General features: G+C 38.7%; 1 protein-coding gene across 1 annotated transcript in view; it reads left to right on the forward strand.

The window, feature by feature from the left end:
• LOC149160207 (dnaJ protein P58IPK homolog B-like) overlaps window positions 1-27,432 on the forward strand; it is a 340,558-nt gene that overhangs the window by 207,941 nt on the left and 105,185 nt on the right. The window lies entirely within an intron of this gene.

Below are 27,432 nucleotides of genomic sequence, written 5' to 3' on the forward strand. Positions count from 1 at the left end.
TGAACGAAGATCCAACTTGGTGAAGTAAATTGATCCATGCAATTCATCCAGTAATTCATCAATGACAGGAATGGGGAACTTATCTTTAATAGTGAGCTTGTTGAGCTCCCTATAATCCGGACACATGCGCCATGATCCATCCTTCTTGTGCACCAATACTACTGGAGCAGAGAAAGAACTTTGACTCGGTTGAATTATACCAGCCTCTAGCATTTCTGCAACCATACGTTCAATTTCACTTTTTTGGACATAGGGATATCTGTACGGCCTGATGTTTGGAGGAACACTTCCTGGAATCAGATGAATAGCATGATCATGATCACGCATAGGTGGGAGACCTTTGGGAGTCTCAAATACCTTGGAATGATTGTCCAGGACTTTTTGGAGATCTGGAGAAATAGATGATTCCAATGTGGAAACATCTAGCGAACATAATTGTGCAATTACACCTCTTTGCTCCTTTTTTAGAAGCTTTGTCATACCATTAGAGCTGATTATCTTTCCTGGTTTCCCTGCAATACCCCTTAATTCAACTTCCTTTCCTTCCGTAGAAAATTTGATGAAAAGTTCTTGAAAATTAAAAGCTATTGTACCCAAGGATTGTAGCCATTGGACTCCTAGTACAACATCAGCACCTCCCATTGGAATGGAAAGCATTGGGCTAGTCAATACATATTCTCCCATGGATAGCTTGATATTATGGCACTTTCCAGAGCAATTTATTGTTCCTCCATTTGCAATCATCACTTGACACTCTGGTGCTGGATATAGGAAGCAATTCAATTCTTTTGCTACCCTACAATGAATAAAATTGTGGGTGCTTCCTGAATCAATCAACACTATTACCTTTTTCTTCTTGATTTGTCCTTCTATCTTGATGGTTTGAGGAGTGGTAATTCCCGCCAATGCATTACAAGATATGGTCGGATTTATTTGTTCTTCATCTAGGCTTTGTTCCTGGAGTATATCCTCTTCTTTTGACCTTTCTTGCTCCTTTTCTTCTTCCTCTTCACAATCTATGTAGAATAATTTCTTCTCAGCACACTTATGACCTTTAGTGTATTTGCTATCACAACTGTAACAAAGCCCTTTTGCTCTTTTTTCTTCCAATTGTTGTGGTGTCAACCTTATAGGTTGTGGAAGACTAGGGGCAACAACACTTCCGTCTTTATAGTTGTGAGTGGTATGCTTCCTGGTTGCCATAATTTTGCTTTCCATTTTTCTTGCTAACCTGAATGCCTTCTCTAATGAATCAGGTTCCCAAAGGCGAACATCATGTTGGATATTATCCTTTAAAGACCCTATGAACACATCAATCCTATGCTCCTCTGGAATATCTTTTACCCTTATGTTCAATTTTTGGAACTCCTCAATGTGCTCCATTATTGAACCCTTTTGTTTGAGACTTATCAATTGGCTAAAAAAAGTGTTGCTTTTTGTATCCTCATAATGTGCTATCAATTCTTCCGTAAAAATTGCCCAAGTGATAAATTGTTTACGAGAGCAAAGCCATTGATACCATACAAACTGATTTGGTTCCAAATATAAAGTTGCCATACGTACCTTTTGTGTGTTTTGCACATTATTGAGATCGAAGAATTGCTCCATCTGTAATATCCATGTGGCGGGATCCTTGCCATCAAACTTCCTCATATCGATTTTTGGAATATGGTGGGTCTTCGATCCAACATTAGAGTCTATGGAATCATGATTAACATTTCTTTTGTTCTCATCATGAGTTTCCTTTACTACCTTTTCACCATTAGTAAGTATTTCTTGTAGAAAATTTGTCAAATCTGTCTTCAAATCTGCCATGTCTGTCTTCAAATTTGTCTTCAAATCTGCCATGTCTGTCTTCAAATCTGTCCTCAAATCTGTCTTCAAATCATCCATCTTAGCTTCCATGCCCTTTATCTTAGATTCCACGCCATTTATCTTAGCATCTGTTAGCTTTTGTGAGCGTGACATTTGTTGCACTTGTTCTTGTAATTTTGATATATCATGTAGCATTTCTTCCTCTTCTTCATGAGTCATGCTAGAGCTTTCAGGTTCCTTACTAGGTGTTTGCATTTTCTTTCCTCGGGGCATCAGTTACCGATAATAATGCTTTACTATGCCCTTTGAATTCCTTCAAACCAAGCTTATGCAAAAATTAAAAAAAAAAACTACACACCTTTTTTCTTTGTAGAAGCCTGATATTGAATCTGATGTATCTCTGTAATTTCGAATCATCCAGTTCTGAAATTGTGATCTGTAGTAGCCTTCTATGTCCTCTTTCCAATGCCACTAGTCTGATCCAAATTGGATTCTCCAAGAAAGAGTTATGCACAATCTCCCACAGTGACCTGATTATAGACTAGTTCAGTAGAGCGAACTTGTATGAAGTGCCACGTGTCACTGTTTCAACCTTTGAATCTGAAAAATATATAAAAGAAAACTACAGTCCGTCCTCTTTCTGTACCTTCTTACGAAATTTCAATCCGATGCTCAGAAGGAAAGTTATGACGATTTTCCCCAGGTCACCTGTTTTGAATGTAATTCAGGAGTCTGCAAAAAGACCAACTTCCTCAGATCATATCTCCGAAAATATCGCGCGAAAAGCTCTGAAATTCGGACCCAAGGTTCAGCGCGATTTCTTCTCAAATGGGTTTTTTTTGCGACTTCTGAAACGTCACAGAAAAAAAGTTATAGCGAAAATGCCACGATGACCTGTTTGGAGCAGCGAAACCCTAGAATCCAAAGCTCTGATACCAAATGTTATGAAACCAGCTCAAGAAAAGATAGAAAAGATAGATCAACGCCTTAGAATTCAGCCTCTTCGAGGGGGCAACCTCCTTTACATTACATAAATGAACAATTCTTGGATGATACAAATGACAAAACCTCCTTTCTATATATAGGAGTCTAAGGAGTCACAATATAATCCAGCCGACCTAACAATAATAATATAAAGCCACAAAAATAACAATAGAGGGATTCTATGGGCACATTAATAACAATATGGGGGCAATGGGGGCACAACAATATAAATAAGGGGTATAACTACAATAGTAATTGGGTAATCACTAGTATTATAGGGACCCAACAAGTTACTTACTATTTCCTATAGTAAATAGCGAAACTAATACACTGCAATCTACACCATTTAAATTATTAGCAGAAACAAGAAACTGAATAGGAAAGAAATACAACACATCTACACAGTTATTTTTGGACAAATGTCCTCGGAAAAACCCAATGCAGGAAAACCAGTGCAGCGACTTTGAGGGTTTTATTATTAAGCAGTAGTAATTTATGAGTACAATTTGTTGGATGCCCAACTGGCTATCTGATACAGAGAAAAACTGGATAAAACAAGTAGTGAGATGCTTTCACCTTGTCATTGGAAGAATTTGACCCTCATCTCGCTGGAAAGAGGCTCTGCGTCAGCTTCTGCCTAGAACTGCGTCAACCCTACGCAGTCTCTAGGTCACCTCTGCTGGGGACTGCGATGCTCTTTCTTCTGATCCTCTGCTGCCCAGAAACTTCGATTTCTAGCCTCCCGGTCTAGCACCCCGGCTCCCGACTTCTGAAAATCGATTTCCTCAGCAGGAAATTCGATCTCCCTCTAGGCTCTGCGCTGCCACTGCATGGGCCAGCATCAGCCTCTCTCTGGACGTCATTTTGTCCTCTCTGCCTTGTACTCTTTGGCCCAGGAAAAGACTCCTCACCAGATACTATCCCTGCCCCTCTCTGCAAAAGATCACTATCGAAAATTTCTCTGGCAGTTGCTCTGCTTTAGAAAATCGAACCTATGATCTTCTCTTTGTGTGTTTTCCAAGTGCTCATCAAGCCTCTTCTTATAATCCTCTTGCTAATTAATCAAAGACCCAGGTTAGATTCTAATCAATGACTAGGATCATATTGACTTGATCTCTGCCTTCTTCTAGAAGTTTCATCCACAGTTTAGATTAATACCCATTAATTATTTTAATTTCCCAAGTTTAGACTTAGGGTCCCATTAAAAATAATTAATTATTTTAATAAAACTGTTTCCGGGTGGAATTTCTCAAAACGATTTCTGGGTATTGGAGAATGCATGTGTTTAAGCCGCCCTCCAAATTTTGAGACGTAGACCACATATGATGCTACCAGAAATCAACAAAGTGTTTCCTCCAGTGTCTCCTTGAGTTTCCTCAAAAGAGGGACGTGGGGAAATGTTTCCCTAGGTGTCCCCCCATCTAGGTGCATGGGAAATGTGGGGAATGCACCCCCCATCCTGGGGGACACATCCTTGTAGAACATTTGAAATGATGGACATAGGGATGATGTACTATTTTCTGGGATTGGAGGTGTGGGTGCAGTCATTAGAGATATTCCTTGGTTAGGGCAAGTATAAAATTGATATCTTGAAGAGATTCAAGATGGAGGATTGCGAGCCAATGTTGACACCTATGATTACCAACTTGAGGGAGCTTAATGCTTCTGAGTGTGAGTTGATGGATCCCACTTTGTACAGGTAGTTGATCGAATCCTTGATGTATCTTGCTAATACCGGACCAAATATTTGTTTTGTTGTGTACACACTCAGCCAGTTCATGGTGGAGCCGAGTAGGGTTCATTGGGTGGCAAGGAAACATGTGCTCAGGTATCTTTGAGGTATAGTGGAGTATGGATTGAGGTATATTAGAGTTGGTGGAATACAATTGCAGGGCTACATAGATTCAGATTGGGTTGGGAGTGTAGTAGATAGGAGTACTTCAGGTTGCTTTAGCTTGCGATCAACTATGATCTCATGGCCTGGCAGGAAGCGCCACCTAGTGGTACTTAGTTTGGTAGAGGCTGAATACATGGCTGCCAATTTGGCGAGTTGTGAGGTCATATGGCTTCACAAGATGCTCTCAGGGTTGCTTGGTCTTGAGATGGGGCCTATGGAGATTGACTGTGACAACCAAAGTTGTATCAAGCTTTCAAAGAATCTAGTGTTTTATGACGGGTCCAAGCACATAGAGATCAAGTACTAGTTCATCAGAGACAAGGTCCAGAGAGGTGCTGTGAGATTGCAGTACATATCCACGGATAAGTAGGTGGCTTATATTCTCAACAAGCCCCTAGTGAAGGAGAAGTTTGAGTTCTATAGGGACAAGTTGGGGGTGGTGGAGATTCCCTTCCTTGTTAGGAGAGAGTGTTGATTTTGTAGCTTTGGGAGGTCTTTTGCATAGGATAGTGTCTTGCATGTAGGAGGAGAAGTCCTCTTTAGGTGGTTGTTTGTGAGGGACAACTTATATGATTTATTTCTTAAGTTTAACTTAGGATAAGTACATTAATTAATTTAATCGATTGATATTGGCTATTTGAGCAAATTTCTAAGGACAAATATTTAATTATTTGAGTGACTTAGATCTAATCTTAGCCATTGATCTAAGTTGGTTAGGATTTTATCCTAGCCGTCTATCACCTTGGAGATTGAGGGTTAGGGATTTTGCTCAATTTGAAATTATAAAAGGAGCCTAAGGGAGAAGATGAAGACACATTCATTTAGAGAGATTCCAACAGACTTGTGAGAGCTAATTGCAGGTTTGAGAGGCTGAAGGCATAAGAAAAGAGCTGTGGAAATTACGAAATTGCAGGGATAGTGATTAGCCACAAATGTGGGAGGTCGAGTAGGGTGTTTTGGCACATGTGGGAGAAGGAGATTGCTGCTGTTGGAATCTTTTTGAATATTTTTCAGGTTTATTTCTGTTGTAATTTCTGTATTTCTGATGGTGAATTTCACTGGTAAGGTAGTCCCTAATTTTCCGGAGAAGAATTTAATGAAGGAGAATTTGTTTGTGGCAATTTCATTGTGTTTTTGTGGCTGTTTTGTATGATTGATTTCTGCAAATTTCTGTTGCTAATTTTTTAAGTTAAAAGTACCAAAGTATTTATGTTTTCAATTTCCATATTTTAATTTACAGTAGAAAATTTATTTGCTGAGTTAAAGTAATTTCTGGGAATAAATTAGTTATAGGAAACTTAAATTTAAACCTAGCACTCAGAAATTAACAAAAAGTTCAACATACTTTGTGAAAATTTGAATGCAACTCTAATTCTACAACAATTACAAGATGAAAGAATCACATTTAGAATCACATTTATCATCCAAGAGTAAATTTTATCAAATAACAATATCCTCCCCTAGACAATTTGCTCAATCAATTCTCCATAGTGACCAAGAGAAAAACGACTAGTGCACACTCTCCAAATGTGTGAGTGAGTGTGTTGCCATCAATGTCACCGGACTCAGAATCGACAATAAATTGGCAAGGCAAAAGAGCGAAGAGTTTTAATCGGATAGGGAAAAAGCCGGCAAAAAATGGGGAAAAAATCAGTGAATTTAGTAAATAAAAATATACACATATTGAATTAAAAAAAAACATTTTTCATTGATATTCAGTAAAGCCATGTCCAAACAATGCATAATATCAATAGATGTCCAAAATATCATGAATGAATAAGTATCTCATATATGTTATGAGTTCAAACATGATCCAAAGCACTGAGAATTGACTCCTAACCAGTGACTACATAGAACTAGAAGCATCTGCATCTAAAAGTTTACAAAAAGCTGCATACTAATCAGTTAAAAATCAATAACTAAGAGTCTAAGACTCTTAAGAGTGAGAACTAGAAGCGATTCCTCCCACTCCTTCGCTTGCTTGACTCTCAAAGTTGTCCAAGTCATGTAGGCTTAAAAGAGGAGCCTCCTCTAATTGGACCTGATCTTTTGCATTTGTAGTTTGCAGATCTATCTCTTCAAGGTCAATTGGTGAATGATCCAAACCTATCATTATCATGAGAGTCAAGACATTAAAGTGTGAATTAAAGTTTGAACTTTAAAGTGCAAATTAGATTATGAAACCTTCAAATCCAGGCTCTCACCTAGTATTTGCTTGTTGTGAAGTCGTAGATTGTAATGGACAAATACAAGGTCATTTAAGTGCTTTTGTGTCAATTGGTTGCGCTTCTTAGAATGTATTTTCTCAAACATGCTCTAGTTGCACTCACAACCTGAAGCACTGCATGCTTAGTTTAAGATTCGAATGACGAATCTCCTCAAATCCTACGTATTGTTGATTTGGGGTAGCATCGGATGTGCTTTAGCCATGAAAATTGGTGGAGAGGCTAAGGCACATGAGATCTCCAATACCCAGAAAGGGTTTGGGCAGATTCTAAACAGTTTGTGAGATATTAAAATAATTAATATTTTTAATGGAGTCCCTAAGTCTAAACTTAGGGAAAATAAAATATTAATGTGTATTAATATAAAACTGTGTTAGAATGGTCCAAAAGTCATGGATCAAGCCAGATCTAATCTTAGCCGTTGATTTGGGACTTAATCTTGGCCGTTGATTTGTCAACGAGAAAAGTATAAGAGGAGGCTTGAGGGTCACTTGGAGAACACACTGAGGGAGACCAGTCAGTGCAATTTCTGGAGCCCAGTTAGCTGAGAAATTGAACTAGTGGTCTGGTGAGCAGTCAGGAGGTAGCAAGTACGGAGCAGAGAGGCGGGATCAGCCATTGGAGATCAGCGCTGAGGCAGGAGAGGCAGACGCAGAGGCAGCAAAAGACTGCGCTGTCACTTGTTGGGTCTGCGTGAGTGACGCAGAGAGGCCCAGGGCTGTCGCAGTCAAGCAGGGGTTGACGCAGTCAAGCAGGAGTTGATGCAGAGGGTTTGAGAGCCACGCAGAGGTCAGCCGGGTTGACACTGGGATTGGGAGAAGTGCTGGAGAATTATTTCTCCCTGTGGGTAAGCCAATTTGGCACCCTATTGTACAGAAGAATTGTTGAATAATAAAATCCTCACTTGCTGCACCGGTTTTCCCACATTGGTTTTTTTTTTCGGGGACTGTTGTCCAAAACATCTGTGTCAATGTGTTAATGCTTGTGCATATGTTTGTTTCTGTATTACGGTGTGATATCTGCAACAACATTTATTTTAATGTTTATTGAAGTAATTTCATAAATAACTTATTGTGGAATAAGTATGAAAAATAAATCAGTTGCTGTTGTGATAGAATTTTCACACGTATCACTACAAAATTTTTGCCACCAAAAACCTAGCAAGTGGCAAGGGTTCGTGAGTAGAAGTACTAAATACTATATAGTAAAAACTTAAAAAGACAACAAAATTTATAAAACATTTAATATACAAAATAAAGTCTAAACAAATTTAATGAATTGATGAAGCCTTCAAGCCTCAAAGGGTACCTGGCAACATCTTAGACCTTTCTCGTATAGCACTGGTATAGGCAAATAATTTAGCTGGCGCCCTATAATCTTGTAGTTGGGCAAAGACATGACTTTGATTCTTTGAAAATATGGATGAGGGAAGCACCTTTCAATGCATGTCATAAGTCCTCTGCTAACCTCCCCATCCTCATTAAATTTACTCTTATCATAAAAACACTGTGGGTTAAAGAAGTACCCAACAACATGTAAGGGGAAATGCAATTGCCTATCCCAATGTGCATCAATAATGTTCCAAAGAGGCATATACTTTAGCTCCTCATCCCCATATCTTCGTTTGATGGCCTCCTTTCTGAGATCCATCGCCTCATAAATGTAACCCATAGCGGGTTTGTCATCATCAACAATCCTGAAAGTTCAAGCTTTCAAATTTAAAGAAATATGAAACATTGAAAATAAAAAGAAGTTTGAAATGAAACTTTAAAAAGGACAAAGTTAAAAGAATTGAAGTACCTGAGAACTTTAACAAGGGATTCCGTCACAGTGATAATCTCTTCGGCATCTTTCCAGAAACCGTCATTAAACACTAGTGCAATAATTTGAATGCCTTCAAGGGCCTTGGAATGTTTAGATGCCATCCACTCAGGTCCCAAGAACATCCTCTTCAGATTTATCTTTTGCTCAATTGCAGATTGCAAAGATATGAAATTTGTTGCAAATCTAGTCACTGCAGGTCAAACAATTTCTTTACCTTCAGTGCATTTTCTTATGGTGTTTAGGACAATAGTGTGATTGTATAGGTATTTGATTATGGATTTTGTCTTCTCCACAACCTCATGTATCCAATGAAGCTTACCAATGTCCTCAAACATTAAATCTATGCAATGGGCAACACAAGAGGTCCAAAAAATAGTGGGGTGCCTAATCTCAAAATTTTTACCAACAACCATACAATTAGTTGCATTGTTAGTGACAATTTGTACAACATGTTCTTCTCCCACTTCTTGAACGAATTCCTCCATCATTTCACAAATAAGTTGGGCAGTCTTAACCTTGTCCGAGGCATCCACTGATTTCAGAAACATTATGCCTGCTGGCCAAGATACAAGGAAATTTATTAAAGTTTCATTCCTTTGATCTGTCCATCCATCACTCATGATGTTGCACCCTGTTTCTACCCATGATGAGCGAAACTCAGATAGCACAAGCATGGCATCTTCAACACTCTCTAATAACAAATTTGTCCTAAGGCTCTCTGATGAAGGGGCTTTGAACCCTGGACCTACAACAACAAATGCATCAATCATAGCTTGCCAATAAGGACTTCTGGCACAATGGAAAGGTATGTCAGAATAGTACCAAAAGTTAGCAATGGCCTTCCTTGCCTAACTATGGATATTTTTTTTCCAACTAGTGGCATCCAAGGTAGGTTGGGAACCGGGTTTTGTGCAAGGAGCAAAAGAGGTGTTTATGTTTCCACCTCCAGTGTTGAATGCAAAAGGATTCATTTGGCTTTGAGTTTGACTTGGACTTGGAGGCATGTGTGGGAAGCTAGGGAATGACATTGAGGATTCAACAGAGGGAGATGACAAACGGGTATTGGAAGAAAAATTGTCAACTCCAAGAGTTCCTATTTCTTTATTTTGCTTTGCTTTCTTGGCATTATGATGACTCAACATATCGAGGGCTAAGGTTGCTTGGTGTTTGACATTTTCATCAACGTTGTTGCAGAGACCTATATCATGGCTGGGTATCTATGCAAGGTGGTACTTGAATCTATAAGTGCCTCCACTACATTTCGCTTTGCAAAATTCACAAAGGAGCTTGGGGTCTCCAAGAATCTTGTCACAATAATGCCAAGCAAAGTCCTTCTCCCTCGACATTGTTGTTGTTTTGGACTTGTGTTTAAATTGTGGCTTTTGTTAAGTTTTTGAGTCATGCCTTTTGTTTAATTTGGCTTTTGTAAAAGACAATAAAAAATTAAATTTAAAAATGCCATATATGTTTGAAGTTTGAATTTTGTACTATGTACTTAATCTAACTAGTTAATCAAGGTAGGAATATAGATTAGAGTAGGTTGGGCAACCTATAGATTGGTGTAAAAAACATTGGCACGATGAAACCCTCTAAAAACGTACAACGAAATTCATAAAATTTTCTAATAGTAAATCCATATCAAGAAAAAGGTCGCTTTGGATTTACCATTTGCATTCCTGGGTAGGCATTCCTTAAGGCATTGAAATATGGTTCGAGATGGAAGTAATAGTAAGCTATGTTGGGCAATACGAATGGGATTCAAAATTACTAATAGATCATAAACCCTACAACAAAATGCATTAAATTTTCTAATAGTAAATCTATATCAAGAAGGTCGCTTTGGATTTACCATTTGCATTCTTGGGCAGGCATTCCATGAGGCATTAAGATATGGGTCGAGATGGAAATAACAGTAAGCTCTGTTGGGCAACACGCATGGGATTCAAAATTACTAATACATCATAAAACATATTTCTTGCAGAGTAAGGCATATGGCAGATATGTTCCCGCAAGGCAATCATCCGATTAGAAGACTTGTACACAGAGGAAGATTATCAACCCAACTGAAAATAAGTTGGTCGCTAAAAATAACTATGCCCGTTGCTCGTTCGTTTACCTTCTCGACGTCTTTGAGAAATGTAATTACATTCTCTGCGTATCGTGAGCAGTGGAAAATGAAATTAGGAAGGGCGACGTTTACATTTTAGAATGCGACAACCCTAAATTGAAATTGAAATCGAAATTGAATAAAGCGCAACCAAGCATCGGATCTAATCGCCAACTCACGAGCCAAACTCGCATTGACTACGAGTCAAACTCGGTCAACACGAGTTTGATTTGTAGAGTTTTGAATCGAAACTTTTGGAGGCCGAGCCGATTAAGACTCACGATTAATCGCGATCACTCGGCAATTCTTGTAACACAGGTTGCCATGATTTATACCTAGATTGATTTCCTAATATTTATATGAGGGCAACCAAGTTGATTTAGTCCAATAATTGACTAAAATCCCTAAAAATAATATGATATGTGATTACAAGTTAAGTAGGTCACAAGTTGACCTCAATGATAAAACATTATAGTATGCCTCTTTTTAGCCCACGTGTGATCTAAAAGGCATCCAATGGTGATCTCATCCTCCAAAAATTCATGTCCCTATCAAATATGTAATGGATGAATCAATAAGGTGCTCCTCAACAAAAGCCACATCTCCTCATCAAAGGATCTCCAATCGTCAAGCAAAGGATTCCTCAATAAGACGTCATCATGAATTAAGCCCATGTCATCACTCCAAGCCACATGAAGGGGACGTCAAAAGGCTATGGCATGCCATCATCATCTAGAGAAGTGTATCATCCCCTTAAGAAGGGTCTCAAGTCATTATCATTGTTGGACACCTAATTTGCTAATCGTATTGGGTGAACATGAAGAGTCATTGGTCATGGAAAATGTATTAATATGTATATCATTGTGAATGGAATGCATTCAATGTTTTATCTTTCATGTCTTGTCCATTATTTAGTGTTGTTTAACATGGTATCAGGGCGGGTGAATTCCAACCCTGCTCAAGTTTGAGCCATTGGTTTGTGCGGCCTTTCTCTGCTTGTCAATTCTGCTACATTTTTGACCTCACTATGTGCTTGTGTGTTAGGTTTTCTGCCAAAAAAAATGACACGCTGCCATTCCGTGCCAAACAACTGCGAACATTGAGAAACATAGTGCTAATCTCTTATGCTATATAAAGCATTTTTACAACTTTGAGAACTCGTCAGTCGATTTTGCTATATAGAGGAATTTTACAACAAAGCTTAGTTTTCTGTAACGCCTTTATAGAGCTGCGCGTTTCATGCCAGAGTTAGATTCCCAAGTCTCTGTGAAAATCTCTGTGTACGAACCATTGACTACAGTCACACTCTCTACCTTCTGTGTTAATTTTTTTCCATCTTCCATCATCATCTGCGTGCCCAACTCCATGCTATCTTCAGTAATCTAAGTGTCTGTCTACTGCTCTTAGTGCATAGAAGTGAAGCACATAGAGATATGCCAGGTTCCAAACTAGTGACTGACCCAATTCTCCTATTATTATTTAAGCAACAATACGTTCCTGTTGTTGGACAAAAGATGAGATAGCATTTAGTGTTGTGTCTGATAAAATAAATTGTATAGGATTTCACCACCTTTGCTTCTTAACATTCGTTGAAGTGTTCCTTGCATAAGACTGTGACTTGGCATTGATGTTGAACTCCAGAAGACACCTGAGATGCTCCATATCACCCTCAAAGCTTTGAACACATTGCTCGCCGGTATCTTCTTCAAGAGCATTGAAGGCTTGTCCTCGTTAAGTTCAAGATTGTCATATTGTTGGGGCACTATGCTGTCATTCTCATAGCACCATGTGGAATCCAACAACACGTTCATTTATGTCGGTGCCTGCAGGGTTTTAGGAGATCAATCCTTAGTCATAGTCAACACTATAGACTCCAAAAGACAATACATAGGTGCGTAGTTAGTTCTTGTATACATTGGAACTATGCTATGATATGTGCGTTGGTAACTCTTGTTTCGTTTCAATCGTGACTGTGTGTTGGTTATGATGGTCATACAAACTGGTTTATTGAACGACGCTCTATGGGTCGTTGCTGTATTCAAAGGGTCGTGATGGTTGCTTTCAATTGTGTGTACCTCTTGCAAAATCCAACATTGATATATAGATTGTTCATATATATATGTTGGTTTGTTGATGTTATGTGCCAATGGTTTGTGCTCCTTATATGTATATCTAACTAGTAAGTGCGTTGAAGTCCTGGTATGTGTGTTGATATATATTCCTATGCACTAGTGTTTCATTCATACGGTTGAATGGCGATTCATATTCATATGCTAGTGTTGTCAGAAGCGTTGAATGGTAGATTACATTGGTCAATATTATATGTATGATGCCTTGGTTTAAAACACTAATGCGTTGAGTTGGATCATATTTGAGGACTGCGCTGGTATATATATTAGTTGATTACGCTAGTTGATGCGTTTAATTTTGTGGCATATTCATGTTGTTTTTTATCAAGATTCATTGTAGAGTTTGTGTAGCGACATTCCAAAATTTGTAAGTTGCAGCTATAGTCCAACAAGTTTTGTGCAATTTCTAGCCTAAGATATTAATTATAAGGTTGGAGAAAATGGTTAGACTTGATGATGCATTAGAGTTGTTGAATACTCTAATACATTTGACTGTTGATGGGATGGTAAACATCAACAAAGACTCTCTGACATTCAGACTTGTCTATAAAATGCACATGACAAAATTGATTTTTGCAGGTTGAATCTCAACTACTGCAAAAGTGGCTACACCAACACATTCATCATTCTAAACTTGTTTTTGTTCAGAACAATCCCCTTTTTGAGTCTAAAGTTGGCTCCCATCAACTGTCAGAGATTAATAAAATCAGTGACATTGAGGTTGACTCCCATCATGTGCCCATTTTCAAGAGTAGATTTGCATGCACATGCGGAAATTCAGCCTGCACTTCCCAATCCAATCATCGAACTTTGGGAAGAGCTTGTCAGCAACAAGCACAAAATAGGTCTTGGATATGACAAGGAGGTGTCCTTTCATACTCAAGATTATTCAAAACCCATAAAATTTCAGAGTGCTGGGTTTCTTCAAGATAATTCAATTTCACCTGCTCCTCTTCGTCTTCCGCAACAGATTGTTAGATGCCAACATTGTAATCGAGTTGGCCATGTAAAAGATCATTGTTTTGATCTTCATCCGTGTGAGCATTGTGGTCAACACACTCATCATTCAAACAAAAGCTTCAGAAACAAGCTTCCTGCAAGAACGAAGATTCACCTTGGATGGATCGCTTCTTGGCAATGGGCTTCAACAACCAAGAAGATATTTCACTCATACCACAAAATTTGTTCTCGAGTATTAAAAAGTCTTGCAGTTGAGTTTTCTTCATCTTCTCACCTTGTATCTGACAAGGGGGAATTGATGGTCATCTACAAGCTTCAAAGATAATCAAGCGAGGCTGAGCCACAACCTGAACCTGCTGCCTGAGCCTAGAGCTAGAATCAGCCATACCCAGATTCAAAGTTGTAGCCAGAGACAGAGAAGCCCATGAGCATTCCTTTGGTTGGTGGCCTTCCTTAAACCACCGTAGGTTGAGACCTCAATGGTCTCCTTTTTCAGAACACTTTCTCTAGCAAAAGACTTTAGCTTCTAGCCATATTTGGAAGAGTTCCAGGTTGAGACCTCAATGGTCTCCCTTTTTTAAAACATTCCTCTAGCAGAAGAATTCAACTTCTAGCCAAATTTGGAATTGTTCGAGGAAATGCATCAAGCGTTCCAGGTTGAGACCCCAGTGGTCTCCCTTTTCACAATATTAGGGAGCACTTCCTCTAGCAGAAGGCGTAAGCTTCTAGCCAGATTTGGAATTGTTCCAGGAACTACACTAAGCGTTCTAGTGTTGGTGGTCATCCTTAAACCATCGTCGGTTGAGACGTTGAATTCTCCCACCTTATACTATCATTTGAGAGAGCACATTCAACCATTGGCTACCACTTTTGTATTACAACTCTTTTCTTGGACTTGTATATACCCCTTCGGATTAACAAATGGGATGTTGGACACCTAATCCGCTAAGGGTTTTGGGTGTGGAATATGAAGAGTCATTGGAGTCCAAGAGACCTTGGAAGATGAATCCAATGGTCATGGAAAATGTATTAATATATATATCATTGTGAATAGATTGCATTAAATGTTTTATCTTTCATATCTTGTCCATTATTTTGTGTTGTTTAACAATCATCATCAAATTAGCTCAAAAACAGGGCAACATACATCAATAAGGTGCAATGCTAGTCTGGGGGTGTCTTGTCATCTTTGGGGCACATTAGCTCTCTAGGCAATTCCTTGGCTTAGATATTTTGTGTTTTAGGATTAGAGGGAGTGGAGAAGGTCATCAACAATGCTGGATACATTCCATGTTCAATGTTCCTAAAAAGGTGGTCAATGTCCTAACTCTGGTTCCTAATGTGTTCATTAAGTGGGCCTAGATGTCCTCTCTAAAATGTTGGAGAAGCATCATACAATCCCTCAAGGGATGGTAGTTGTACTTGGGAACAAATATGTGTAACCTACTCACAAAATGAAGTGAGATCAACACCATAGGTCAAAAACCCATAAGAGTATTGGGATGGGCCATATCTAATGCAAAAGGTATCCAAGCACTTCACAAAAGCCTCATTTTCAAATTCTTCCTATCTTAAGTTTTGTAAACAAATTACCATGCATGGATGGTGTGCTTCCAAACAAAAGGGGAGGAACAATTCGTAGGTTAATCCACCAATTAGTATGTGCAAGTGGTCAGTGACATGGTAGGGGTTTACTTCGTGGAAAATGCCATAATCTTTGTACAGGCTGTAGATTCCATCCTCCTTGAGCTTTATGATGTGAAGAGGGTGCAATTGTGGGATCTGAGACTTGAGCTACCCCTTTCTCGACCTATTTTTACCACCCATCTGGTGTGCCTTTTCTTCATTGATTTTCATTTTCTTGCATAGCTTGGATTACAAGCTTTAATTGATGCATTGGCCCGTTAAAGATGAAGCGTTTGATTGTTCATTAGGGTTGGGATAGTCAAAATTCCTTTCATTGTGATAACTTATGCATTAGCTATGAATTGAGTGAGGGCTAATGAGGGGGTTAGAGCGGGCTAGGCTTTTGTCCATGCACTTTTATTTATCTTTGCCAATCTTTTGCATTTTAACATTATGGCACATGCTTTTCCCTCTCTGTTCGCTGCATCGACCTCTTAGGGAAAAATTGTCAAGCCTCTACTCAAGGACGGGGAAAACATGTGTTGATTTTCTAGTAGCAAGTAAGACTAGAATATATTTTCAAACTAATAACTACTTCCAATGATACAATTTGATTTCTTTGGAGCATTTAAATCATTAAGCAATTATACTTGAAAATTTCAACCATAAACTTCAATAGAGCAATAGAGATCACAGAAAAATAATAAATCAAGAGACACCAAAATTTCTCGGGACAAAACCCCACAAAGGGGAAAACCCGATAATCTTTCCTTGTGAGAGAGCTCAATTCATCAATAGTACATTAGAATATTCTAGTCAAAGTCCCAACCTTGACCTCAATAATTTCCAAGTCAAAACTAGCCAAAGGAGAGAGAAAAAGTCAACGCATTGTTCAAAGTCAAAGTTTGCATGAGAGGGCTAAATTTCGGCCTGAGGCTTTTGGTCAATGGGTCAAAATTTAGCCCGCTATTCATCAGTCAAAGTCTTAGTCAAGGTGCAATCGCTGACCTGTAGTCAACTCTCAGTCAACGACCCAAAACAAAGATAAATCTTTGGTCAAACATAGTCAACGAACCAAAAAAACTCGACCCCCAAATCCAGTCAAATGCTTGGTCAAACAACAACAAGAATACCCAAGTCAACACTGGTCAACAAAAGTCAAATATGTTGGTCAATGCAGAAGTCGAATTCTCCTTTCTCATTGCATGTGTGAACAAATCTACTTGTGTTGGTCGAATGAGTGAGATGTGATGGATGCCAAATGAGGTCAATCGAATGCCAATATATATGTGAGTCAAGAGGTGGGTTTTGACCATAGGGTCAAACCCCTTCAAGTGGTGGGGCCAACTTGTGCAAATGAGGCCAACTTGGAAAATTGGAAAATACATAATTTCTCCTTTGTTTTTGCCAATGAAAATACTGACTGAAGCTACCAATTTTCAACACTCCCTCTTAGTTAGGGAGGTACTTTTCATTCTCTCAAGATCAATATCCTCGACTAGTCCATTGGTCTCTCAGTGATAACCCAAGGGAGAGATCAAATTTATAAGTCTCATCATAAGGAAAGATACATAGCATCAAACTCATCCCATAAACCAAAACTCAATGGCATCAAGGTTAAAGCCCAACTGACCATGGGATCAATAAATGAGGCCAAACTCTCCAACCATATGAAATAGTTTCTCAATGAAACACAATGACCCAAGAGAGTACTCAAAATCAATCTTCTCGACCAAGTCCACTTGGTCCCTCAGTCAAACATAATGACTCAAGGAACAAAACTCAAAATCAGTCTCTCCGACCAAACCCACTGGTCTCTCAGTCAAACACAATGACTTAAGGGATCACTTAAAGCCTCAAAACCAAACTCCCCAACCACATTGGTTTCTCAGTCAATCTCAATGACCCAAGGGAGTAACTAGGACAATCTTCTCAATCATAGACCATGGTCTCTCAGCTAAGCCCAAGGAAGATTGTTAATATCATGATGCTATACAATCAATGCTCCCTCTCTCCAAGAGAGGGATTCTCAACAACTCCAAGTTGTTCTTTGAAATAAGCAAACTTCATTTGGGACAGTGGCTTCCTCAAAAAATCAACAACCTACTCATCAGTAGGGATGTATTCAAGCCTCACAACTCCTCTTTGGACAATATTTCAGATATAATGATACTTGATCTCAATGTGCTTCGACCTGTCATGAAAAATTGGATTCTCAGAAATCTTTACACAACTTTGGTTGTCACAATATACAACAATCGATTCCAACACCTGATCAACAAACCAACAAACATCTTTCAAAGCCAAACTATTTCACAGCAGGTTGAACACACAACTATATACTTAACCTTAGGCGTACTAAGAGCAACAAATGTCTACTTACTTTACCAAGATACCATAGCAGAGCCCAAGCTAAAACAAAAACCAGAAGTGCTCTTTCTATCTTCAATGCATCCAACTCAGTCAACGTCTATAAAACCATGCAACTGCCATTCTCCATTAGAAACATATCTCAAACCATAATCAATGGTGCCACATAGATATCTCAAGACGTGTTTTGCTACAACCCAATGCACATGTTGGGGCTCAACAAAGAATTGGCTCAACGTGTTCACAACATAACAGATATTAGGTCTAGTGTTAACTAGATAGTTGAATGAGACAATCAATTTGTGATACATAGAGGGATCAATAAGATTAGAATCACAATCTTGCAGTGTCTTCAAATTTGTCACCATGGGAGTATCCATGGACATACAGTCCATCATGCCAAATTTATGAAGGATCTTAATGATGTACTTTCCTTGCCCAACAAAAAATTCACCAAGATTTTTCCATATTTCCAATTTCAAATAGTAATGCATAAGACCAAGATCCTTCATCTCAAATTTAGAAATCAACTCCCTCTTACAACAAACAATAAGATTCTCAGCCGCTATCAGAAATAGATCATCTATATATGACAACAAAATCAAGGGCTCTCCTTCAACAAATTTGAAGTACAAATTTTGGCCAGCATGGTTCTTTTTGAAACCACGCGTTGACAAATAACTATCTATATGAGAGTACCATGCTTAAGGAGCCATCTTAAGCCCATACAAGGCTTTCTTCAATTTATAAACATGAGTCTCTCTATTATGAATCTCAAAGCCTTGAGGCTGGCAATAGGAGTAGATGTGTCTTCAATCTTCTTCCTCTTTTTGGGAGAATCCATGGGCCACAAATCTTGCCTTGTAATTCTCAATGCTTCTATCAACTGCATGGTTGATTTTGAAGATCCATTTGGAAGACATAAAATATTTTACTTCAAGTCGTGGTACAATTTCCCATACATCATTCTTTAATGTGGATTGGTACTTTTTAATCATAGCATCTCTCCAAACTTGATGTTCAACTACCTCATCATAGGTGGATGGCTCTTATTCAATGATCTTGCACATTAATGCTACATAGCTAGAATACTTCTTTGGCCTCTTGCTTTCTTCGAAGGTGACATGTGGTGCTGCATGTCCTTCTGCTTCTTTTAGGGTTCTTTCAAGCCAAGATTGCCTTTTTCTTGTTTTAGGTACAATGACTCTTGGAGATTCAACATATTCATGTAGTTCATCTAACTCTTCAGGAGGATGTCGTTCCATAGGTTCAGGCCCTTTAGGTTTATATTCCTCATTCTTAGGAGCCACCAACATCTCATCCTCAAAGTCCAAGTGTGATCCTTTAGATTTTTAGAAAGCAACATCCTCATAAAAAACGACATCCCTGCAAGTTTCAATTGATCGTTGTCCTTGTAGATAGACTCTGAAAGCTTTTAAATTTTCTATGTAGCCAACAAAAGTTCGTTTCTTCCCAAAAGGCTCCAACTTTGTTCTTTTCTCCTTGGGCACATGAATATAAATAGGATAACCATAGATTCTCAAATGTTCAACATTGCGCTTCTCATCTATGAAGACTTCTTCAAGAGTCTTATAATCCAAGACTCGATGTGGGCATATGTTTTGAACATAAACAATCGTCTTTGATGATTCTCTCTTAAGAAACATAGGTAGCTCTTGATCATGAAGCATGGCTTTGGTAGGTTCCATAATAGTTCTGTTCTTCTTTTCAACAACACCATTTTGTTGAGGGTTGTAGGGAACTATCAACTCCCTCTTAATTCCAACATCGCTGTAGAAAGAAATCAACTCCTTGGATACATACTCTCCTCCATTATCAGATCTTAAAGTTTTGATATTTCTTCGTGTAGCATTTTCAATTTGTGCCTTGAATTCCCGAAACTTTTCAAATACTTCATCCTTGGATTTCAAGAAATAAATCCATGTTTTATGAGAGTAATGATCAATGAAAGCGACATAGAACAAATGTACACCCAAGGATTTGTTAGACATAGGTCCACAAACATCAGAATGTATAAGGTCCAAGATTCCTTTGGACTTATTATCATTGCTAGTAAATCTTCCTTTGACATTTTTGTTGATTTGGGGTGGCATCGGATGTGCTCTAGCCACGAAATTTGGTGGAGAGGTTGGGGCACATGAGATATCCAATACCCAGAAAGGGTTTGGGTAGATTCTAAACAGATCAGGAGATATTAAAATAATTAATATTTTTAATGGAGTCCCTAAGTCTAAACTTAGGGAAAAGAAAATATTTATGTGTATTAATATGAATGTGTGTTAGAGTGGTCCAAAAGACATGGATCAAGCCAAATATAATCTTAGCCGTTGATTAGGGACTTAATCTCGACCGTTGAGATGTCAACAGGAAAAGTATAAGAGGAGGCTTGAGGGTCACTTGGAGATCACACTAGATGATCAGTCATTCTATTCTCTAGAGCGGGGTTTGCTAAGAGAGATAGAATCAGTGATCGGGAGAGCAGCTGAGGGGCATTGAGTACAGAGAAACAGAGAAGGAAGAGATTGTGCTAGGAGAGCAACGCAACAGCCAAGGAGAGTGATGCAGAGGTAGCAAGGGCTCACGCAAGGCCATGCAGAGACAGCCAAGTGCTGCGCAGAGCACCAGAGAGGCCATCGTGTCTGACGCAGAGGCCCAGAAAGCTGATGCAAGGCCTCCTGGCGCTGACGCAGGCCAAGAAAGGCTGACGCAGGGCCTCCTGGGGCTGACACAGGCCAAGAAAGGCTGACGCAGGGCCAACGTGAGATAGAGAAGGGCTGACGTAGTCCAGATTGGGCAGACGTTGGGGTTGCAGAGCATTTTTGTGCTGAAGAACTGCAGGAAGGATTTTCCGGGGTTTCAGCCAGGAGATTTCTCTCAAACTGTGAGGTATAGTTGTTAAGGAAATTATTTGTTGTGTAGGCCAGTTTCAGCACCCAGATTGTACTCTAATATTGCTTAATAAGAAAACCCTCAGATAGTTGCACCGGTTTTCCCACATTGGGTTTTTCCGGGGACATTGGTCCAAAAATAATGGTGTCATGTGGTGTGTTTGTTCTTGTTTCTTTTAATTGTTGATCTGTAATATGTTGAGCATGCACTGGTGTTTATTTTCAGTATTTACTTTGTAAATAACTTGTTAAAGGAAAAATAACAAATAGGTAGGAATAAATCAGAAAAAGTGCATGAAGGGTTTCTAATCTAAGTAAACTTAGAAACTTCAACAAATTTTTCCAAGAGCGCATCCTTTGCAAACTCCATCATGTTCAATCTTGATTTCAGGTACACCTTTAACAAAATTGTTCATTCTAGTCAAAGCTTTATAATGAACATGAGCGTACCTTCGATGCCATGGTTCACAAAGATCAATTTTGTTTTGTATCAAGGCTTGAATTGAGCGTCCAAGGAGACGATATAGGCCTCCAATTCGTACACCAATGACCTTGGTAGATTCAAAGGAGGAGTCTTTCTTCCATACTAGAACTTGACCATCAACAAAGGAAATTCTATATCCTTTGTCTTCAAGAGATGAAATGGACAACAAATTCTTCTTCAAACCAGGAACATATAAAATATTGTTAATAGAGACATTACCTCCTGATTTCAATTGGAAGGATGATGAACCAATGCCCCTGAATTTGTACTTGCCATTGTCTCCATGCTCCACCCTTTGAGCTATCTTCTTCTCAACCAATTCAGAGAGATTCTCACATATAAAATATTGTTAATAGAGACATTACCTCTTGATTCCAATTGGAAGGATGATGAACCAATGCCCTTGACTTCGTACTTGCCATTGTCTCCAAGCTCCACCCTTTGAGCTATCTTCTTCTCAACCAATTCAGAGAGATTCTCACAACTTCTAGTCATGTGCCTAGAGGCACCACTATCCACCAACCAAATTTCATCATGACATGCAATAGAACCTATGAAAGCAGAATAAAAGGAATATTCATCATTATCAGAATCCTTCTTCCTAGGCCTCCTCTTGTATGATGGTTCATTTATATCAGTTGTAGAGGCATGTTGCTTCCCTTTCCTTTTTTAATCATCATTCCTTTGAGGACACCTATTTTGATAGTGACCATATGCTTGGCAACGAAAACATTGAACATTAGACATGTCCCTTCTTTCTTGAGAGGGAGGAGGAGGTCTTCTTTGTGGAGTAGGTCCTCTTCCTAGAGCAGGTCTTGGAGAAGATCTTGAAGAAGGTCTTCTACTTGTATTTCTTTGAAATCTTCCAAAATTTCTTCTTCTGTTGCTATTCTTTTAGTGGGTTGCAAAAGCTTGAGAATTTTCACTTGGATTTGGAATCTTGCCTTATGACAGGAGTCTGGATTCTTCTTGAGTGCAAGTAGCCCATAACTTGTCAAAAGGAGCAATTTCTCTTCCACCAATGCTTGATGCAAAAGAATCCCAAGAGTTAGGCAAATCGTTGAATGCTACAACTACTAATTCTTTATTAACTACTTCTTCTTCAATAGCTTTGAGTTGATCTCTTATTTGAGATATTCTCACGAAGTATGATGCCACAATATCATTCTTTGTCATCTTGACATCACGAAGTTCATTCCTTAGACTTATAGATTGACTAATGTTTGTTGATGGTGTACAATCCAACAAGTGTTGAAGAATGTAACTAGGTTCGATCTTCACAATTGTACTTGAAGTCAAAATGTAATATGTTTGTTAAAAGAAAAGAAAAAAGAATTATTATTATTAATAATTAACTTGTTAAAGAATGGGTTTCATGCTTGGGTTAATTGTTATAGGTCAAGCCTCCATTGTAGGCTTTAGGATTGTTTATTTGGGTTAAAGTCAATTTGTTGTTTGGTCAAAGATTCCTCCATCAAGTCAGCGTCTTCATCAAGTCTCCTTCAAGTTGACATCAAAATAATTCATCTTCAAGTCGGCCTACAAGACAGATCTCTTCAAGGGCTCATGTCGACTCATTACAAGAGGGAAACTACTATAAATAGGAGTGCAACCTTTGACCAAAAGTCAAAGAGATGAACTCTTGGATCTTAGAGACTATTGCGGATTATAGTGAAATGTTTTCGGTGATATTACACAGAAGAATAAGCTCATATCTCTCTGAAATAATTCCGGATATCACAGATGTTCTCTCGGTGCAATTGCATGATAAAGGTTCGTTGTCAACACAGTGATTAAGGTTTAGTACCACCACAGTTTCGGTGCTACTACAATAACACAGTCTCAGTGCAATCTCTGTCTCAATGTAACTACAGTGATAAGGGTTTGGTGCCACCACAGTGTGAAGGTTTCAGTGTCGTCACAGTAAGAAGGTCTCAGTGCCACCACAGAAATGAAGCCTTGGAGTTATTACTGTGATGAGCTCTCAGTACTATTATAGTGATAAAGACCTCGGTGCCATTACAATATAAGGTCTCGGTGGTATTGCAGTGATGATATCTCGGTGTAAACTCGGTGGCAAGAATTTGGTGCTAATACAATGACATGGATATTAGTATGCAAACCTAGTGAAAGGAGGATGACTTGTTGGAGGTAGTCTCGAGTTTAAGTTGTAAGGGTCTTAGTCATCTCATCTTGAATCTATTGAAGGAAGAATTTTGACTGGGTTTTTCCCTAGAGTGGGGTTTTTCCCTGGCAGCATGCCTACATCTTGTGTTCTCTTTTATTTGTTGATTGGCATTAGTCTTGATGATAAGAACAAATAATTCAAAAGAACAAATAATAATAATGAAAAACATCACAAGATAATGTCATAATAAGAGAAATCGTTTAACTGCCACTCTTTGGATTTCTCAACAATGAGAGCCTCATACATTTCCTTGGAAGATTTAAGATTAGCAATATAAGGAATCAGATGATCTCTAACAGACTCCACAATGATGCTCATAGCCAAGATGTCATCTTCTTGGAACATGTCTTTTCCTGCTTGATCAACTGGTTTAGTAACCTTTCCTTTCACAATTCCCAAAACCTTATGCCTTCCAAGAACAAGGTCAATTCTAGTCTTCCATGCCCTAAAGTTTGTAGCTCCTTCACCAAACTAGAATCATATTGCAACAACTAATATTATTTCTCCTAATTGTTAATTAATTAACAATTTATCCGCTACTACAAATATCGAAATAAATACACTGCAACCTTCACAAATAAAATTTTGCAGAAAATAAAACGCTGGAAGCTGAGAAATGCTAACACACACACATAAAATTAACAAAATTATTTTTAGAAAAAAGTCCTCGGGAAAACCTTACTCGGGAAAACCGGTGCAGCAACTGAGGGTTTTATAATTTATTATTATGTAGTAGTGAGAAATTCTGAGTACAATTGGATGCTGAAATCTGGAAATCCTACAGCGAAAAATACTGGCAAAAATCTAGTGAGGAATTTTCCTCACCCCACAGGCAATCTCCTGGCACAACTTGCCTTTAGAAACTCAACCCTCTGACCCTCTCCGTCAGCCTCTGCGCTGCTTTGCACAACCTGCTGGACGTCAAGCCTTTGACTGGTCTCTGATGAAGTCGTTCTGCCTTTTGTTGGCTAGAAAGATGCTTCTCTGACACTCTGGGACTCCTTCTTGGCCTCTGGAATTGAAGACGTCTCTCCCTCTCAGCAAATCAAACTTGCCTCTAGAAGTTGCTGTGCTGCCCCTGCATCAACTTCTTTGTGGCTCTTCTGCCTCTCTGCAAATGCACTCACTGGATCTGGAATACTTCCTCCAGCCTCACTGTCTTTGCCCCTCTCACACTGCTTCGATCTCTAGCTCTCTTCGGCAACTGACTGTTGCTACTCTGGAAATCGATCTGCCAAGAAATCGAACTGCTCAAGTGTATTCTCCATCACCACATTGACCTCCTCTTATAATCCTCTGTTGGAGCACCAACGACCAAGATTAAAACATAATCGATGGCTAGGATCATCTCTGGATTGATCCGTGTGAGTTTCTAGATGATTCTTGCCTTGACTTAATTAATACTGATTAATTAACCATATTCCCTAAGTTTAGACTTGAGAAATATTTAAAAACTGGTTAATAATCTAATTAAATAATTTCTATGCCGAATTTCCAGAATCAATTTCAAGGTTTTGGAGATCTCATGTATTCTAGCCTCTCCATCAAATTTCATGGTTAGAAAACATCCGATGCTATAGAAACTAACACTTCAAGCTTGTTTTCTGTCTTCATGAAGGAGTTCATGATGAAGATGACTAACCGAGACAGGAGATGTAAGACTTCAATGCTCTCCAATGCTCTTCAATGCTCTTTTCGTTCACTAAAGCTCTGATACCATGTTGATTTTCTAGTAGCAAGCAAGTTTTGAACAAATTTAAAACTAATAACTACTTCCAATGATACAATTTGACATCTTTAGAGCATTCCAATCATTAAGCATTTATATTTGAAAATTTCAACCATAAACTTCAATAGAGCAATAGAGATCACAGAAAAACAATAAATCAAGAGACCAAAATCTCTTGGGACAAAACCCCACAAGGGGAAAAACCCAGTAATCTTTCCTTATGAGAGAGTTCAATTCATCAATAGTATATCAAAATATTCTAGTCAAAATCCCAACCTTGACCTTAATAATTTCCAAGTGAAAACCAGTCAAAGGAGAAAAAAAACTCAACCCACAGTCAAATTCTACATAAGAGGGCCGAGTTTTGGCCTGAGGCTTCTGGTCAAAGGGAAAAATTCGGCCTGCAATTCCTCAATAAAGTCTTGGTCAAAGTGCAATGGTTGACTGGCAGTCAACTCTCTGTCAACGACCCAGAACAAAGATAAATCTTCAGTAAAAAACAGTCAACAAACTGCAGAAAAACTCAGCCTCCAAATCCAGTCAAACGCTTGGTCAAATAGCAGCAATAATATGCAAGTTGACACTGGTCAACAGAAGTGAAATATGCTGGTCCATGCAGAAGTCAAATTCTCCTTCTTTCTCCTCACATGTGTGAACAGATCTACTTGTGTTGGTCAAATGAGTGAGATGTGATGGATGCAATAAGGTCAATCAAATGCCAATGTGGGGGGCCGACTTGGGCAAATGAAGCCAGCTTGGAAAATTGGAAAATATATAGTTTCTCCTTTGGTTTTTTCAATGAAAACACTGACCGAAGCTACCAATTTTCAACAACATGGAACCAATATTAGTGACCGATCACAATCAAACCAAAGATTGGACATGGATACAAGGAAGAGATGGAAAGTGTGAAGTATGGATTAGCATGGACACACAACATCAATTAGTGCTCCCCTTATGGACAATAGAAAGAAAGGTCTCAAGGAAGGTCAGAATCGAGTAGGGGCAAGAGATAATTACCAAGGTAAGGCATGGGAACACAAATACAACCGAAAACAGACTATCATCCAATTTAACCTGCGGTCCATACTAGAATGCCCTTAAACATTAAATGAAAGCATTTGAATGCAAAAGTAGTTAATGTACCTTATAATAGATGATGCACCTTCGTCTGATGATTAAGCTAGATGAAGTAAGGCACCACCCAGAGCATGGATGGAAGGCCTTTGAGGATAGCTATTTGTGAATCATCATGGGGCTGCTGGCTAGCCAGCTGAAACAACAGGAGAGAATTTCTCCTAGAGGTTACCCACTAACAACCACTAATTTTCTTCTCATTTTTATTTTTATTTTATTTTTACCACAAATTGAAGGGCTTTTGGCCCTTGTGGTGAACTATCTTATGGATTGCTGGTGGTGGCCTCATTTCAGATTGGGCAGAATGGCTTCTTTAATTTTTTTTTGTCCTGGAAAGGTATAGCTGTAGTGATGAATGTAGAAGGAAAAAATTCTTGCTGCCCAAAATGAAATAATTCTGAAAAGTTATAACCAAAAATGCCATGGAAAAAACTTGAGAACCTGGCTGCAGTTGAATATTTGGAAATTTTAATACTTCAAGTTACCATGTGTTAGTTTCAAGCTTCTTCAAGCACCAGCTTATTAATTCTGAATCTTGATGCTTAGCCATTAGAAACTCCATCGCAATGGAAAATTATTGATCCTTGTGGATTCAACCCACGAAATAACTCTTACGGTTGTTCACAAGCTTGCTGTTCTGATTTTTTGTTTGGAACAGTGGGTAGTCAATGTAAGGGAAGGAGGGTTTGTGGGCTAATTGTAGGTTAGGTTGGTGGGTTAGCTGATATTAGTTTCTACTATTCTTTTGTTAAATATTTGTGCTCTTTAAAAAAGCGAGGCACCATTCTGGGTAGGGGATGTCTCAGTGCCTTCTAATGAAAGCTTCTAAGAGCTACTTTTGCACTCCTATGGTGTGATATTACTGGATTGTATTTTTGAGCCTCATTGATCAACGTTTGTGGTCATGCATGGACATTTATAAATTTATCCTATCTTATTGTATTTATGACTGTTAGGGGTCTTCCAGAGTCCCCCCAAGAAACAGGTCATGTTTTACTCTGCCCCATTGTTCCCTAGGGACATGAAATGCTGGGGATGCACAACACAG

The sequence above is a fragment of the Pinus tabuliformis genome, chromosome 5_2, assembly GCF_031772625.1.
Source record: "Pinus tabuliformis cultivar Carrire ecotype Pingquan chromosome 5_2, CPIR1, whole genome shotgun sequence".
NCBI lineage: Eukaryota > Viridiplantae > Streptophyta > Pinopsida > Pinales > Pinaceae > Pinus > Pinus tabuliformis.